Source organism: Podarcis tiliguerta (assembly GCF_965153285.1).
Source record: "Podarcis tiliguerta genome assembly, chromosome: 8".
Lineage (NCBI taxonomy): Eukaryota > Metazoa > Chordata > Lepidosauria > Squamata > Lacertidae > Podarcis > Podarcis tiliguerta.
This window is the reverse complement of record NC_139541.1, coordinates 84,729,593-84,747,604: the sequence shown is the minus strand read 5'-3', so window position 1 is coordinate 84,747,604 and position 18,012 is coordinate 84,729,593. Positions and strand designations below refer to the sequence as shown.

The following is an 18,012-nucleotide window of genomic DNA, read 5'->3' as shown; positions in this document are numbered from 1 at the left end:
ACCGACCAGAAACCAATTTTGATTCCCAAACTGACCAAATGTTTTCTTTGCAAGATCAAAGGAAAATGGAAAAGCCTCCCCATTGTCTTTTCCTTCACAAAATAGTGTCTTAAGGGTATGCCTGTGTTTGAATAGGGTGTGAGCCTGTGACCTGGCTCAGGAACTAAGTATTTGTCATTACAAAAGACTGGCCAGGCTCCCCAGGGTATCCAATCAAGTGAGCATTAACAGGTGACCTATCAGACAAGATAAACAACACACTCAGATTTCTGCTGTAGACCGCCTTTTCTGTGATGTAGGTGTGATGTATCTGGGGGGTGGTCTTAGTTACACCCCTTCTGTGATGTAGGTATGATGTATGGGGGGGGTCTTGAGCTCCAGGGCAGAGAATTTAAAATGTCTATATAAGGGTGGACACACCTTTGTTCGGGGTCCTCCTCCTTCTCCTGCGTGTGAGGGGAGCACCCTGTTGCAACAGATCAATAAAGATCAGGCTTACGAGCTGCTTTGCTTCTCAATATTATCTGGTTGGCCTGTTATTTTCTCTGACGATGGAGAACAGGCAAAGGACTCTATACGGGCTCTTGGATACCCCACAAGGGAAAAAGGGCAGATTTTGTTTATAACACGGTCAGGCTGGTTGCTTTATGAAGAGGCTTCTGTATCTGGCCTATGGCTCACCCAGTCCAGCATCAGTGGCCAGCCAGATGCCTAACAGGAAAACCAAAATCAGGATCTGAGCCCAACAGTAATACTCTCCCCACCTGTAGTTTCAAGGTCACCAACCTGGATGGCTTTAATAATAATAATAATAATAATAATAATAATAATAATAATGTTTAGTTGTTTAGTCATGTCCGACTCTTCATGACCCCCTGGACCAGAGCACGCCAGGCACTTCTGTCTTCCACTGCCTCCTGCAGTTTGGTCAGACTCATCCTGGTAGCTTCGAGAACACTGTCCCACCATCTCGTCCTCCGTCGTCCCCTTCTCCTTGTGCCCTCCATCTTTCCCAACATCAGGGTCTTTTCCAGGGAGTCCTCTCTTCTCCTGAGGTGGCCAAAGTCTTGGAGCCTCAGCTTTAGGATCTGTCCTTCCAGTGAGCGCTCAGGGCTGATTTCCTTCAGAATGGAGAGGTCTGATCTTCTTGCAGTCCATGGGACTCTCAAGAGTCTCCTCCAGCACCAGAATTCAAAAGCATCAATTCTTCGGCGATCAGCCTTCTCTATGGTCCAGCTCTCACTCCTTAGAGTAGTGATAAAGCGGGATATCAAATCCAAACTCTACTTCATCATCATCATCATCATCATCATCATCTTCTAAATATAGTCCAGCCCCCCACAAGGTCTGAGGGACAGTGGACCGGCCCCCTGCTGAAAAGGTTTGCTGACCCCTGAAGCAGAGGATGAGATGCTCCAAGCCAATTGGATGTTGTTGTTGTTTAGTCGTTTAGTCGCGTCCGCCTCTTCGTGACCCCCTGGACCAGAGCACGCCCGGCCCTCCTGTCTTCCACTGCCTCCCGCAGTTTGGTCAAACTCATGTTAGTAGCTTCGAGAACACTGTCCCACCATCTCACCCTCTGTCGTCCCCTTCTCCTTGTGCCCTCCATCTTTCCCAACATCAGGGTCTTTTCCAGGGAGTCTTCTCTTCTCATGAGGTAGCCAAAGTCTTGGAGCCTCGGCTTCAGGATCTGTCCTTCCAGTGAGCACTCAGGGCTGATTTCCTTCAGAATGGAGAGGTTTGATCTTCTTGCAGTCCATGGGACCCTCAAGAGTCTCCTCCAGCACTAGAATTCAAAAGCATCCATTCTTCGGCGACCAGCCTTCTTTATGGTCCAGCTCTCACTTCCAGACATCACTGCTGGGAAAACCAGAGCTTGAACTATACGGACCTTTGTCGGCAAGGCAATGTCTCTGCTAATAATATAATAATTATATTATAATATAATAGTACTGCTACTAGTAGCACTAATAGTATAACACCCTGTCCATCTTACTGGGTGGCCCCAGCCACTCTGAGCAGCTTCCAACATATATATAAAATTGTAGTAAAAGCTTCCTTGTGTCTTCTAAAGGTTGTACAGTGACATATCTCCTTGGCTCGGGGCTCGCGTAGCAACTCCATGCCCTCCAACATTTATCCCGTGAAAATAGGGCTATCGCCGCCCCCCCAGTGCCCACCTCTTTCCCCTTCCACCAGAAAGCATCGCTCTCTCGCTCTCCGCGTCCTTCAGGAAATACGCCAAACTTCCAACACAGAGAAAACAGTTGTAAATAATCCTGCAGGTCTGGAAAAATAAACTGCGCCAGTAAATCTGCCCGTCTGGGAGTCTATCGATGCTCACCTCTTTTTTCCCCCCTGTTACAGACAGTAAATCATATTGACAGCTGAATAATAAGCAGCCGAGCGGCTATTAATGCAGACTGATAATTATTTGCTGCAAAAAAAAAAATAGACACACACACACAAAACCCCCCAATTAGGCTTGATTGCTAGGGGCTTTTTTTTTAAAAAAAAAAAAGGTGGGCGGTGATCAATCATTTTTTACTTTTCAAAGGAACAAAGGAAATTTCAGGTGCCCGCCTCTGCGCCAAGGTGAGTTCGTGACCCGTTGTTTATTGAGGGGTATGCTGAGTATATAGAGCCTGTACAACAGGGAGGAGAGGGAAATGGAGAAGGGCGATGACAGCCCTCTGTGGAAGGGGGGTGGACTGGATGACCTTTGGAGGCCCCTTCCCAACTCTACGATTCTTGGAATACACTCACGAGCAACATTTCCACCCAGTTCAAATTCCGCATGATTCGATTAGAGCTCATCGAGACATTTGGAAGCCGGGTTTAAAAGGGGTTGTTCTGCGCAGTGGCGTAGCGTGGGTTATCAGCACCCGGGGCAAGGCAAGTAATTTGCGCCCCCTAACCCGTGGATTTTAGTAGGGGCAGAGAGCTGCGAGTGCGAGCGCGCCCCCCCCCCCCAGATATTGCGCCCGGTGCGGCCGGCCCCCTCTGCACCCCCACGCTACGCCACTGGTTCTGCGGCCCTGTCCTCAGCGACAAAGCTCCCAGCATGCTTGGTTTGGGTTCCTACCCATTGGCATGGCTCACTCACTTGAGCCACCTAGATCTGCTTGCACCAGGCTGCTGGATTAGGCCAGTGGTCCATCTGGAACAGAATCTTGTTCTCACAACGGCCAACCATATGCCCCAATGGTAGGGTAGCCATAAGTCCGGGATTTCCTAGACGTGTTCTGTTTTGGGGGCGCAGCGTTCCCCTCTGGGTGGATTTTTGCAATTGACATGAAATGTCCGGGATTTGTTATTTTTTATTTTGGGGGGGATTTTGTGCTTTGGAATACGGCAACCCTACAAATGGGAAACCAGCAAGCAGGACTCAAGCACCAGAGCCACTCTCCCCTCCTGTGGTTATCTATTGTTTGTAAGCAGCTTTGGAATTATTATTATTATTATTATTATTTGTACCCCGCCCATCAGGCAGGAGGCAGTGGAAGACAGGAGTGCCTGGCATGCTCTGGTCCAGGGGGTCGCGAAGAGTCGGACACAACTAAACAACAGCAACAATATCTATATATCTATATCTATATCTATATCTATCTATCTATTTATCTGTCTATAGATATAGATATATCTATATATTTCAAATACAGTGGTACCTCTGGTTGCGAACGCGATCTGTTCTGGAGGCCCGTTCGCAACATGAAAAGAGCGGAACCTGAAGAGCTGTATCTGTGCAGGTGCGTGGTGCGATTTGGTGTTTGTGCGCATGCACAAAGTGCGATTTAGCGCTTCTGTGCATGCACAAGCGGCGAAACCCGGAAGTAACCCTTTCTAGTACTTCTGGGTTGCCGCGGGACGTAACCTGAAAGAACGTAACATGAAGCGGACGTAACATGAGGTATGACTTTTGACCCATGGAACAAATCTGTTGCCAACTTCCCAATCACACAGAAACACGTTTAGCACCTGCGTCTCCAAAGCATGCTGAAGGCAGCGGCTTCACCTTTACTGGAAAAATTTAAAGAGAGCTTGGATGACCACTTGTCAGAGATTCCTGCATTGCAGGTGTTATGTACTGAAGTTCTCACCCTGGGCCAGCAGGGGGATACTGTATTTTTCGCTCCATAAGACGCACCAGACCATAAGACGCACCTAGTTTTTGGAGGAGGAAAACAAGAAAAAAAATATTCTGAATCTCAGAAGCCAGAACAGCAAGAAGGATTGCTGCGCAGCGAAAGCAGCAATCCCTCTTGCTGTTCTGGCTTCTGGGATAGATGTGCAGCCTGCATCCGCTCCATAAGACGCAAACACATTTCCCCTTACTTTTTAGGAGGAAAAAAGTGAGTCTTATAGAGCAAAAAATACGGTAGTTTTCACCCAGGTCCACATAGGCAAATAAGGGATTGAAAGTGACGTTCAGTGATTGGATAGTTACAGAAAGTGGTTACTGTTGCGTTGTAGTGGAGCTTTATATAAGCAGGCTGGCTGAACCCTTCAGTTCAGTTCTGTTCTGGCCTGTGAATAAACAAGAGCTGTTTGAAGAATCGCTGCGTCGTCTGATATGTTCACCCACAACTTAACAGCAGGGGGTTGGACTAGATGCCCCTCGGGTCCCTTCCAACCCTACAATTCTAGGATTCTAGTGTTAGCAAAGCTGGCCGCGTCTCAACGCAGCCCCTGCCCCCTCTCCCCCACCAAAAAACGAAATCCCTTTTCCGACTCCAAATGCATAATTCCTCCTGCTCTCGGCAGCTTGATGGATAGAGGTCTTTGGGACCTGACTTCCCCTCTATTTCTGCGGAAAGGACTCTTTCCTCAGATGCTCATCTGGGGGGGCAGGGCCATTTGCAGAGAACCTGTCCCTCGGGGGGGGGGCAAAGAGAGAAGATGCATCAATGATGTGGAGAGGGCAGTGGCGTAGCGTGGGTTGTCAGCACCCGGGGCAAGGCAAGTAATTTGCGCCCCCCCCCGCTGCACTGTCCCTCCCCCAGATAGTCCCTCGCTCTCTCTCCGCTCCGCGCCGCGTGCCTGGCACCCTCCCCTCCACAGTGGGCGGCAACCTGGTGGCTCGGATCGGATTCGCACAGCCAGCACTGCAGTGAGAGAGAGTGAGTGAGCCAGGTAGGGGCAGAGAGCTGCGAGTGCGAGCGCCCCCCCCCAGATGTTGCGCCCGGTGCGGCTGGACCCCCCTGCACCCCCCACGCTACGCCACTGGGAGAGGGAGCTGGGCTGCACAACAGCAGAGAGACAGGAGCTGGAGCAAACTGCAAAGCGGAGGCGTTTGATGGTTCCTCCTCCGGCAGGAGAAATGGACCCGGAATCAAAGTGGCCAATAAATTGTCCGCTGAGTTCTCTCCATCTCAAAGGCTCCAACGAAATACACACAAATTGGCCAGGGTTGTGCTCTCAGTTTCAGAGGAAACAGAGGCTCAGTCGTTGGAAAATGCGGCGGTGCCAATTTATAGCTCACCTTTTTCTGCAAATAGCTTAAAGCGGCAGACAGGCTCCACCGCCTCCCCATTTTTACCCCCCAAAACAACAGCCCTGTGAGGCAGATTGGGCTGAGAGGCAGCAACTGGGCCTTCAAGGCCACCCGGAGAGCTTCATGGCTGTTGCGATTCCTGCATTTCAGGGGGTTGGACTAGATGGCCTTTGGGGATTCCCTTCCAACTCTGCAATTATATGACTCTATAACATAACTGGTAGGAGTTGGCATTGGCATGCAGAAGGGAGGTTGCCGTTCACCCAAAACCACTTCTAGGACCCATGTACCTACGGGACCGCCTCTCCTGGCATGCCCCACGGAGGACCTCAAGGTCCACAAATGACAACACTTTGGAGGTCCCAAGTCGCAAGGTGGTTAGATTGGTCTCAACTAGGGCCAGGGCCTTTTCAGTACTGGCCCCGACTTGGTGGAACGCTCTTTCACAAGAGACCAGGGCCCTGCGGGACTTGACATCTTTCCGCAGGGCCTGCAAGACAGAGCTGTTCCACCTGGTCTTTGGGTTGGACTCAGTCTGACCCTTATGTTTCCTTCCCCTTATGGTTTTGATTTATCGGCTACTACTAAAATGAGGCTGCATTTTAAATTGCATTTTAACCTGTATTTTAAATTATTATGTTTTTGTTATAATTTTATTGGTGTTAGCTGTCCTGAGCCCGGCTCTGTCCGGGGAGGGTGGGTTACAAATAATAATAATAATAATAATAATAATAATAATAATAATTTATTATTCTCCAGTTTGCAAATGTGCCCCGTGAGCCCAGCAAAGGCAAGCGATCCAAATATTTTGATTTAGACCTCCAGCGTAAGAAAGAGTCCACCTTTGCATGGTTTGTGCGTGTTTTATGCAACGCTAAGGCTTTGGGGTGTGTGAACTCAGGGATGCTTCTGAGCATGTGCAAAGCGCTTCTCCTGTATGCTGAGAAACCGCACCCAGAGCCAGAATCTGGAAATCTAGAAAGAAGTCTTTCATTGAAAGCCCTTGAAGAAGAAATGTGCTCATAGGGAAGAAAAGTTAACAGAAGATCTAAGTTCCTCTAAGGTTCAGCAAAGCCGCTGGACTCCCAGTTTGAGTCTGAGCTGGCAAGCCCAGCATAGTTTATTGTCTTTCTTGGTCCTCAGATTTATATTCCAGCTGCCAAATACAATGATTTTTCAGCTGTGATTCCTACATTGCACGGGGTTGGACTAGATGACCCTCAGGGTCCCTTCCGTGATTCCATACAAATGCACCTAGGTAGTGGGAATTCTCTGCCTCCGGGGTCTTTTTCTCCCCTGAAAGTAGGTCAAAAGCTTGCAGGGCAGCCAGGACAATGCCAACCAGCTGCAGATTGGCACCACAAGCCACTCAGTGACCTGAATTTAAATGACAGGTGTCGGGGAAAGTGAGGGTTCAGTCTGACGATGGCAAGATCGGAGGGCGAAGGAGGAGATAAGAGAAACTAGACCAGGCCAGGCACTTTGGAGAGACGTGATTGTGGCCGGGTTTGTCCTCTTTCTTTTGTTGCAGGAATTTATGTATAGGTTGGGGGGGGGGTTGCCCCTCCAGCAGATATCATGCACATGCAGCCCACTACCAAAACCAGCACAATCGCTTTTGTGATTTATCCCCACAAAACACTTCATCACAGTTTCTTCCTATCTATTCAAAGGGCCTTTGCTGCACGATACCAAATGTAAGAATTCACTGGTAAATGTATCTCTGTACTGGCTCACAGGGAAAACTTCAGAAATTCATCTAGACATGTGAGCTCAGCTACTCAGCAGCCCCTCTGCCCGAGTGATAATCCCTGGCATCCTGATACCTGAGTGCCAGACAGGTGTTGTTGTTTAGTCGTTCAGTCGTGCCCGACTCTTCGTGACCCCATGGACCAGAGCACGCCAGGCACTCCTGTCTTCCACTGCCTCCTGCAGTTTGGTCAAACTCATGTTGGTCTCTTCAAGAACACTGTCCCACCATCTCGTCCTCTGTCGTCCCCTTCTCCTTGTGCCCTCAAACCCAGATGAAGAAAAAAGGGTGTGATTAACTTGGCTGGGAAACAGGGAAATGTAAATATCTCTTTTGTTCCACTTGATGGGTTTTTGGTGGAGGACAAGGGGAACCATGGGGCAGGGTCCAGGATGCTCAGATTACGGCCACCAGACCTCCCCTTTCATGATGTAACCATGATGTAGTTTGGGGAGGTGTAACATGGGGATTAGCAGCTAATAAAAGTTTGGGTTTTCCTTTGTTCCGGGCTTCCATCTTGTTCCACCTGGTGGCAGGTGGGAGTCCTGTCACGACAGTCTTCAATAAAGACCAAGCCTCCTGGCTATTGTTTTGCTCTGGTATTCCTGGCTGGTGTCCTTGTTTTTTGTCCAAGGCAGCCCTCAGATTTCTCCGTTAACACTTTCTAGAAACTGGAGATTGGTTTGAAGGAATCCATCCATTTGTAGCCAGCCGGCCTTCCCCAGAAATTTTGGAGCTGAAAGGGAACCCAAAGGTCATTTAGCCCAACCCGCCTGCAATGCAGCGCCCTCTTCTCCCAGTAGGGATGCGGGTGGCACTGTGGGTTAAAACACAGGGCCTAGAGCTTGCCGATCAGGTTGGCGGTTCGAATCCCCGTGATGGCGTGAGTTCCCATTGCTCGGTCCCAGCTCCTGCCAACCTAGCAGTTCGAAAGCACATCAAAGTGCAAGTAGATAAATAGGTACCACTCCGGTGGGAAGGTAAACGGCGTTTCCGTGTGCTGCTCTGGTTCGCCAGAAGCGGCTCAGTCCTGCTGGCCACATGACCCGGAAGCTGTACGCCGGCTCCCTCGGCCAATAAAGCGAGATGAGCGCCACAACCCCAGAGTCGGCCACAACTGGACCTAATGGTCAGGGGTCCCTTTACCTTTAGCTTCTTCCAGTGGCCAACCAGCTTGCCAACCCAGCAAGCAGGATTCGACCACAAGAGCCCTTCCTGCGGTTTCCAGAAGCGCTGCTTTCCCCGACTGTGGAATCCAGCCTCCCTGAATTCACAGCAAGACAAGCAACAGTGTGGCTGAGCCCTTACTCAGAGTATGCCCTGTGGAATTGAATGGAGCTTACTGCCAGGTGTCTTAAGGTTAGAATTCCAATCCTGGGGCAGGATCCGACCAATGCAAGGATTTCTTTTTGCACATCAGGGATTTCACCCTCTCCAGAGGAACCCCAGAACACATTTGGGGTTGGTGTTTGCAAGGTGAGGAAAGGGGGGCCACCCCCATTGCACAAGCAGAAATATTTGCGCTGATGGGACACATTTTTACAGCGCTACGGTGGATACAATCCTGATTCTTTTCAGCATCAGCCAGAGAGGGTAGCAACGCTGCGACGATGCCATTGCAATAAAGGGAAGCAAAGGACTTCTGGCCCCTTTCCAGCTACGTGCGACAGAAGCGAGGCCATTTTTCTCAGTCACACTTCATCAAGAGAGGCAGGTTTTAGTCACCAAACATCTCTGCCGCAATAAATCTGTGGCTGTTTAAGGCTCCAGGGGGTTCTCAGTCGCTTCGGCCTCCAGTCGTATTGATTTGGGTTCTGCTGCGTATATCTCTGCAGGAGCGGGGATGGAGATGCAGGATTAAATGCTTAATAATAATAATAATAATAATAATTTATTTATACCCTGCCCATCTGGCTGGGCTTCCCCAGCCACTCTGGGCAGCTTCCAACAAAATATTAAAATACCGTAATGCATCAAACATCAAAAGCTTCCCTAAACAGGGCTGCCTTCAGATGTCTTCTAAAAGTCTGGTAGTTGTTGTTCTCTTTGGCATCTGGTGGGAGGGCGTTCCACAGGGAAGGTGCCACTACCGAGAAGGCCCTCTGCCTGGTTCCCTGTAACTTGGCTTCTCGTAGGGAGGGAACCGCCAGAAGGCCCTCGGAGCTGGACCTCCGTGTCCGGGCAGAACGATGGGGGTGGAGACGCTCCTTCAGGTATACTGGACTGAGGCCGTTTAGGGCTTTCAAGTTCAGCACCAAGACTTTGAATTGTGCTCGGAAACGTACTGGGAGCCAATGACATAAGGAGAACCCTGCAGGATCAGGCCCATTCAGCCCAGCATCCTCTTCTCACTGTGGCCAACCAGGTTCCCATAATGGGATCCAAGCACAAGAACCAACTGTGGTATCTAGAAAACAGCATTCAGTAGCCATCAGTAGCCCTCTCCTCATCCATGCATTCGTCCAATCCTCTTTTAAAGCCATCCTTCTTGGTGGCCATCACCGCCTCCTGTGGCAGGGAGTTCCAAAGTCTGCCTATGCACTGTGTGAAGAACTCTTTTCTTTGATCTGCCCTGAATCTGCTAACTTTGGGCTTCCTCAGATGTCTAGCGTCACGAGAGCAGCTTTTTCCCTGAAGGGATGATCGCGGAGTGGGGAGTGGGGTCCAGAGGGAGCACACACACACCCCAGGCAGCCACAGCCTGCCTGCACGCGTGACCTTGGGGTGCGGGGTGCACCCCCCACACACATACACAGACAAAACCACGGCTTTCTAAACAGCATCCCCTCTGTCTAACCTTTTGCAGTCTCAGTAGTCTGCGGTGCCCTGTCTGTAACCTTTGTCTCTGAGACCTTTTGTCTCCTTCGTCATACACTGTGCAAGGGGAAAATGAGGCGGTGGAAACACGTGCCAAAATAACTTTGTAGCACCCCACGATCTCGGGACGGAAGATGTGTAAAGGTCACAGCCCAAAATGTATCTGCCTGGTTTGCATATTTGTGTCAATAAAAGGAGCCTCCACGGAGCTGGCCGGCAGCTTGCTTGCAGCTCACCTGTGCGCAGCTCACCTGCATTATCAACTCCTGCCTCATGTCCCTCACTTCATTTCCCCTACCCATTTTCTCTGCAACGAGCATCGTTTTATAAAGTTCCATCATGCCACCTCCTACTTGCCTTTTGATTGTTTTTATTCCTTTACTGTCTTCTGCTCAGTGCAACTATAGAACCAGGGAACCAGGCAGAGGGCCTTCTCAGTGGTGGCGCCCACCCTGTGTAATGCCCTCCCATCAGATGTCAAGGAAATAAAGAACTACCTGACTTTTAGAAGACATCTGAAGGCAGCCCTGTTTAGGGAAGCTTTTAATGTCTGATGTTTTATCATGTTTTTGATACTCTGTTGGAAGCCACCCAGAGTGGCTCGGGAGGCCCAGCCAGATGGGCAGGGTACAAATAAATAAATATCATCATCAGGGCCCTGCAGGATCTGATTTCTTTCCGCAGGGCCTGCAAGACAGAGTTGTTCCGACTGGCCTTTGGCTTGGAATCAACTTGATCTCCTTCCCCTCTTTCCTTTTCCCTTTCTCCTTCTATGATGGAACTCCTATTTGGGGACTTGCCTGGCTTTTTTCTGGCCCATGTAGGACCAGTCTGGATAGTTGGCCTTGGCGAAGACTTGACGTTTTCATCCCCAAAAAAGCTTTTGATTTGAGTTTCTGCTGAAATGAGGCTGCATTTTAATGTTGTATTTTAATCTTGTTTTTAAGTTGTATCTCAATCAATTGTTGAACCTGGTGTCAGCTGCCCTGAGGCCGATCTTGGCTGGGGAGGGCGGGGTACAGATAAAAATTATTATTATCATCATCACCATCATCATCATCAAATCATAGAGTTAAAAGGGACCCCGTGGGTCATCTAGCCCAACCCCCTGAAACGCAAGAATATTTTTGCCCAGCGGGGGACTCGAACCCCCAACCTTGTGACTGAGAGTCTCACGCTCTACTGACTGAGCTCATAAAGTCCTGTGCACATTTTTTATAAGCCAACCCATGAAACCCCCGTCCCGAACCGCCGTGTATTTCTCCCAGCCTGGGCGCTGCCTTTCAGCAGCCGAGCTGAAACCTGGCAAGACAGAAGGGATTTTTTTACTATTTGCCAGAGCCCTCCATTACATTTATTATTTGTTTAAAGCTTGCTTTATAGAGGCTGGCTCCGATGCAACCGCTCCGTTGCAGCGCTGCCTTTGGGGACTGGCTAGAAAACCAAATAAATGATGGGCCACCTTAACTCCTGACACCGGGGAGGGGGGAGAGGAGGAAATGGGGGCAATAGAAAACCCAGAGACTTTTCCTTGCCTTTCCACCACGCTGGAACCATCACGCCTGTCAGCCCAGCTAATTCATCCACACTGCTTGCGTTTCAAAGCCAACCAAGTCGAAGGAGGGCTGCCCCCTTTGGGAACCCCCCTCTCCCGCTCCCCGCAGACCCCCTGGGGCTCTCCACCTGTCACGGCAAAGCTTTCTGTGGGGCTCCAGCCCCCATAGCTGCTCTGTTGCCTTAGAATCACAAAGTCAGAAGCGGAATCAGTGCGGGGGGAGGACGCAACTTCAATGCCCAGAGCAGGAATTATCCTTCAAAACATCACGGGGTAGTAAGAGCCTAAAAGGGCCTGTGGACAACTTGGCGTGCGGTCCGTGCCAGGAAAACTCAGCCCCGGGTTCAAAATTCTGCGCAGAAGGAAAGAAAGCAAAGTCTCCGTGGCGGGGAGTGGAAGAGAATCTGGATGCTGTATTTACAAAAGCTCTGGTTTTCCCAGTAGTGATGTATGGAAGCGAGAGCTGGACCATAAGGAAGGCTGATCGCCGAAGAATGGATGCTTTTGAATTCTGGTGCTGGAGGAAACCCTTGAGAGTCCCATGGACTGCAAGAAGATCAAACCTCTCCATTCTGAAGGAAATCAGCCCTGAGTGCTCACCGGAAGGACAGATCCTGAAGCTGAGGCTCCAAGACTTTGGCCACCTCATGAGAAGAGAAGACTCCCTGGAAAAGACCCTGATGTTGGGAAAGATGGAGGGCACAAGGAGAAGGGGACGACAGAGGACGAGATGGTGGGACAGTGTTCTTGAAGCTACCAGCATGAGTTGGATCAAGCGATGGAAGACAGGAGTGCCTGGCGTGCTCTGGTCCAGGGGGGCACAGAGAGTCGGACACAACTAAACAACAACAATTTATTCTCCTTCTCTTTCCTCCCACTGCGTAATTCTCTCTGCTTCCAGTAATCTTGGGGAGACGCCAGCAGGGTTTGTCTCCACTTGGGGAAAACGTGTTTACCTAGTTTCCCCCAGCTTCTAGCAACTGGCATTCAGTTGGTAGAGCATGAGACTCTCAATCTTAGGGTCCTGGGTTGGGGAAAAGGTTGGGGAAAAGATTGCTGCATTGCAGGACGAGATGATTCTCGTGGCCCCTTTCCAACTCTACAAATCTGTGATTCTGTAGAGTTGACAAGCACTGCTGCCTTCTAGGCAAAACGTAGCCATTGTGGCTAGTAGTAGCCAACGATAGCCCTCTCCTCCATGACTTTTTCCATTCTTCTGTTAAAGTCACCTGAGGAATGTGGAGAAAGGCATTGTAGTGGAGTGACTAAGGGGTTAAGAGACACTTTATGAGGTTGACAGTAGTACCTTGGGTCTCACACGCCTTGGTTCCCAAAAGCTGAAAAGCCAGAAGTAAGTGTTTTGGTTTTCCGAACTTTTTCAGAAGCCAAACAACTTTTTCGGAAGCTGGCTGTTGTTTCCGGGGCGCCTGCACCAATCAGAAGCCGTGCCTTGGTTTCTGAACATTTAGGAAGTTAAACGGACTTCCGGAACAGAAGTTATCTAGTTATCACTAGTTATCTCCCACTTGGACTACTGCAATGGGCTCTACGTGGGGCGACCTTTGAAGGTGACTCGGTAACTACAACTAATCCAGAATGCGGCAGCCAGACTGGTGACTGGGAGTGGCCGCCGAGACCACATAACACCGGTCCTGAAAGACCTACCGTATTTTTCGCTCCATAGGACGCACTTTTACCCTCCAAAAATGAAGGGGAAATGTGTGTGCATCCTATGGAGCGAATGCAGGCTTTCGCTGAAGCCTGGAGAGCGAGAGGGATCGGTGCGCACTGAGCCCTCTCGCTCTCCAGGCTTCAGGCAGCTATCCGCAAACCTTCGGAGCGATCCCCCAGCCCACAGGCTCCAGGAGTGGCGGAAAGGCTGCGCAACCTTGCCTCCGCTCCCGGACCTGTTCTGGGGGCTGGGGTCGGGGGAAGCTCGGGCTTCCCCCGCCCCAGCCCCGCGGCTAAAAACGAAGCCGCGCGCAGCCTGGAGAGCTGGAGAGGTTGTGCGTGGCTAAAGAGGAAGCCAAGATAGCCAGTGGGATGGATTCCGCTGGCTGTCTTGGTTTCTTTGCTCTTTGGGGCTGTGGTGGAAATAATTTTTTTCTTTATTTCCCCCCCAAAAAAAACACTAGGTGCGTCCTATGGTCTGGTGTGCCCTATGGAGTGAAAAATACAGTACATTGGCTCCCAGGACGTTTCTGAGCACAATTCAAAGTCTTGGTGCTAAACTTGAAAGCCCTCAACGACCTCGGCCCTGTATCCCTGAAGGAGTGTCTCCACCCTCATCATTCTGCCTGGACACTGAGATCTGGTGCCGAGGGCCTTCTGGCGGTTCCCTCCCTGCAAGAAGTGAGGTTACAGGGAACCAGGCAGAGGGCCTTCTCGGTAGTGGCACCCACCCTGTGGAATGCCCTCCCAGCAGATGTCAAGGCAATAAACAACAATTTTACTTTTAAAAGACACCTGAAGGCGGCCCTATTTAGGGAAGTCTTTAATGTCTGATACTGTATTGTTTTTGATATTTGGTTGGAAGCCGCCCAGACTGGCTGGGAAACCCCAGCCAGATGGGTGGGGTATAAATAATAAATTATTATTATTATTATTAAGTTTGGCGCTTTTGTTTTTGCTATCTATTTTGCATTTTTGTTTTAGACGCTTTTTTTCTGTTCATTTGTTTTTGTGACTGTGTGGAACCCAATTGAACTACTGATTGACTGAATCTGCGATTGTGGAAATGGATAAAAAAAAAAAACCATCCAAACAACGACTATCATCAGCACAGGTAAGAAAAAGAATTATTTTAAATTTTTATCATCTACAATACTACCTTATTTATTTTATAGTACAGTTCATTGATTATTGCTTTCGTTTTATGGATCGATGGTCTCGTTAGATAATAAAATTCATGTTAGATTGCTGTTTTGGGGGTTGTTTTTAAAAGTCTGGAATGGATTAATCCGTTTTGCAGTACTTTCTATGGGAAAGCGCGCCTTGGCTTTGGAACGGACTTGTGGAACGGATTAAGTTTGAGAACCAAGGTACCACTGTACAGACGTATACAGTGTGCTTTGTCACATGGCCAAACGGGGGTGTGGCCTCCTGCAATGGACGCGCCCCCATTTTGGTCACATGCACAGGGCTGCAGTGTTTGGGAAACAGGAGGCAGGGAGAGAGGATGCCATTTTTGTGGGCAGTGCAAACTTTTTGCTGATTTGGTTCTCCTTTTAATGCCAGGCTTGAGCCAACGGAGTTTGGGGGGTCATTATTAAGAAACGGTTCCGTTCATGTTATCCTTTACTCGTTCTGGAAAGAAGCATAGCTGTCAAATTACAGATTTGAAAATAAGGGACCAGCAGCCTCGAAAATAAGGGATCAGCAGCCGAAATAAGGGATTTTCCAAGGGGCACAGGGATGTTCAACTTCTGAGCCCCTCTGAGCCAAAGGCAGAAAGCCCAGCCAGCAGCCAAACGAAGCCTCAAGCGGTGGTTCCCACAGCGCAGCAACCCGGTAAAGGGGATGCGGCAAGGAAAACCACCGTCACCTCTCCGCTGGGAAGCGCTGAGCAAAGGCGAGTCCCCAGGCAACGCGGCCGATTTGATCGGCACAAGGCATGCAAGCTCCACCCCCCCAGTCGTTCTGAGACTCCTTATTGGGTGAGCAACGCAGCCAAGCAACGCAGCTGGAGCCTCCCTCCTCCCTGGTCGGCAGCGAGGGAGGGAGAGGAGCTGCTTCCTTTGAAACGCGGGAAATTTAAGGGGCATCATCAATAAGGGACAGCAGTGGGACACGGCGCTGGGATAAGGGACTTTCCCACCAAATAAGGGACGCTTGACAGCTATGGAAAGAAGCCACACAGACACAGACAGACACCCCTTTTTAGGGAGCTTCCCAGTGCCACCCCGTCCGTCGCTGGTTTCCAACTCTGTTTATTAGAAAATTGCGGAACACGGTTTAGAAAAACGGGAGCGAGCTTCGTAGAAAAGAAAAGCGGGGGTCCACAAGTGAGAATCCAGTAGAAACAGCACATGGGTGAGACCTCGGCAAGCGCGGAGCGCAACTCTCCCACCCCGCGGGAGGCGTGAAGGAGGGTCCGGGGCAGGGGCTGCTGGCCCCACCCCTCAAATTGTGATGGGCAGCACCATTGTGATGGGAGAGAGAGCGGAGGAGTGATGTGCAGTCCGGAAATTCAACCTGGGGAGGGAGAGAAAATAGGAAAAGGCCTTTAGATCCCGCGACGCTCTGAAATGCGGGCAAAAGTCACGGAAAGCAATTTTTGGGAGGCAAGATGAAAATCTTCCCCTATAAGAATCTGGCCTCTCCCTCTCTCCTATAGAGGAGGTGCAATGAAGCTGAATGCTGAAATATTCAGGACAGGTAGCAAAAAGGAATTCTTCGCGGAGCACATAGTTGAACTATGGAACTCATTGCCACCGGAGGCAGTGACGGCCACCGGCCTGGATGGCTTTAAAAGAGAATTAGACATGTTCATAGAGGAGGCAGCTATGCTTCTGAACACGAGTTGTGGGAGACTGTGGGATGTGAAACACAAGAGCAGTCAAGTACAGCCAAGACAGGACAAAGGGACTGTCTCTTTATGAGATAGTTTCCAGGTGTATGTTACTTTTCTAAGCAAAGTCTGCCATCTGATTGTGAACAGAATGTGAGTAAATTCTTTTTTATACTTTTATAGAAGACTGTGTCGTATCTTATCTTTTATGAGGGAATAAGGGGAAAATACCAGAACCGTTATTATAGAGGCTTTAGCGAGCCTGAGCTAACGCACCCGCTGTCAGTTTAAAAAGGGGGAATGTTACTCTGCTAAATTGTGAACTTGCTTATACTCTAGGAAGGTTGTACTTGCCTGCTCTTGTGTTTCACATCCCACAAAACCATGCAATGAAACTATTAAAAAGTTAAATAACAAGTTTGTTCGTAAGGGAGCCGTTCCACTCCCTTTTTTGTTTTGGTCACCCTTTTCTGAACCTTTGCCAACTCCACAATATCCTTTTTGAGATGAGGCGACCAGAACGTTGCCCTCTGTATTATTTTGGGCAACCACCAGCCCCAGGTGGCACTTGCCCCGAGGCATTGTGGGAAAAGAAACATGCCACGTAGCACAAGATGGCTGACAGAATTGTCAAAGCAGCCCCCGTGCTTTCTACCCACAATGCCATGGGGTGATGGAACCCCTGGGGCACTGTGTTCGGGGCAGGCTTCGCACTCGGCACCCAAATTACCATTCTGTGTTGCACGGCTGCAGAATCACAGAGAACCCAGGCAAACCGATGTGTTGCATTTCGAAAACGGGACCTGAACTCACCTCCCAGCCTCTTTGCGTGGCCCCCCCTGGCAGCCCCAGCTCAGCCCCCGATCCGGTCCACGAAGGCAGGACTTTGCTCCTGCTGCTGATTCGCTGCCTGGCGAGAGGCCGGGAGGTTGGAGGGACGCGCAGGAGGGGTGAGCTGCAAGTCCCAGCTCCGATCTGAGGAAAGAAAAAGAGAGAGGGGTTGTTTTAAATCTGGGAGTTTAAGTCCCCCTGGGAGACCGTTCCTCGAAAGCCATGTGCCCAGAACTAGCTACATCATCATCATCATCATCATCATTTATTATTTGTACCCCGCCCATCTGGCTGGGCTTCCCCAGCCACTCTGGGTGGCTTCCAACCAAATATTAAAATACAGTAATACATCAAACATTAAAAGCTTTCCTAAGCAGGACTGCCTTCAGATGTCTTCTAAAAGTTTGGAGCTTACTAAAAGTAAGAGCTGTTCGACAGTGGAGTTTGCTGCCAAGGAGTGTGGTGGAGCCTCCTTCTTTGGAGGTCTTTAAGCAGAGGCTTGACAACCATATGTCAGGAGTGCTCTGGTGGTGTTTCCTGTTTGGCAGGGGGTTGGACTTGGTGGCCCTTGTGGTCTCTTCCAACTCTATGATTCTATGATTCAATGACATCTGGTGGGAGGGCGTTCCACAGGGCGGGTGCCACCACTGAGAAGGCCCTCTTCCTGGTTCCCTGTAACTTGGCTTCTCGTAGGGAGGGAACCGCCAGAAGGCCCTCGGAGCTGGACCTCAATGTCCAGGCAGAACGATGGGGGTGGAGACGCTCCTTCAGGTATACTGGGCTTTTGAGGCCATTTAGGGCTTTCAAGGTCAGCACCAACACTTTGAATTGTGCTTGGAAACGTCCCGGGAGCCAATGTAGGTCTTTCAGGACTGGTTTTATGTGGTCTCGGCGGCCGCTCCCAGTCACCAGTCTAGCTGCCACATTCTGGATTAGTTGCAGTTTCCAGGTCACCTTCAAAGGTAGCTCCACGTAGAGCGCATTGCAGTAGTCCAAGCGAGAGAGAACCAGAGCATGCAAGACTCTGGCCATACATTCCACTGGCAGGGAGGGTC

The 18,012-nt window shown here is 50.0% G+C and overlaps 1 protein-coding gene across 1 annotated transcript in view; it reads right to left on the bottom strand.

Moving 5' to 3' along the window:
• Positions 1 to 15,484: 15,484 nt before the first annotated feature.
• Positions 15,485 to 18,012, bottom strand: part of LOC310684296 (leucine-rich repeat and fibronectin type III domain-containing protein 1-like protein) — a 62,021-nt gene continuing 59,493 nt past the window's right edge. The window contains exons 5-6 of the mRNA XM_083455204.1: positions 16,940 to 17,101; positions 15,485 to 15,810 (exon numbers count right to left, since the gene is read on the bottom strand). The gene's annotated coding sequence lies outside the window, so the exon portion shown is untranslated. The remainder of the gene's footprint in view (positions 15,811 to 16,939; positions 17,102 to 18,012) is intronic.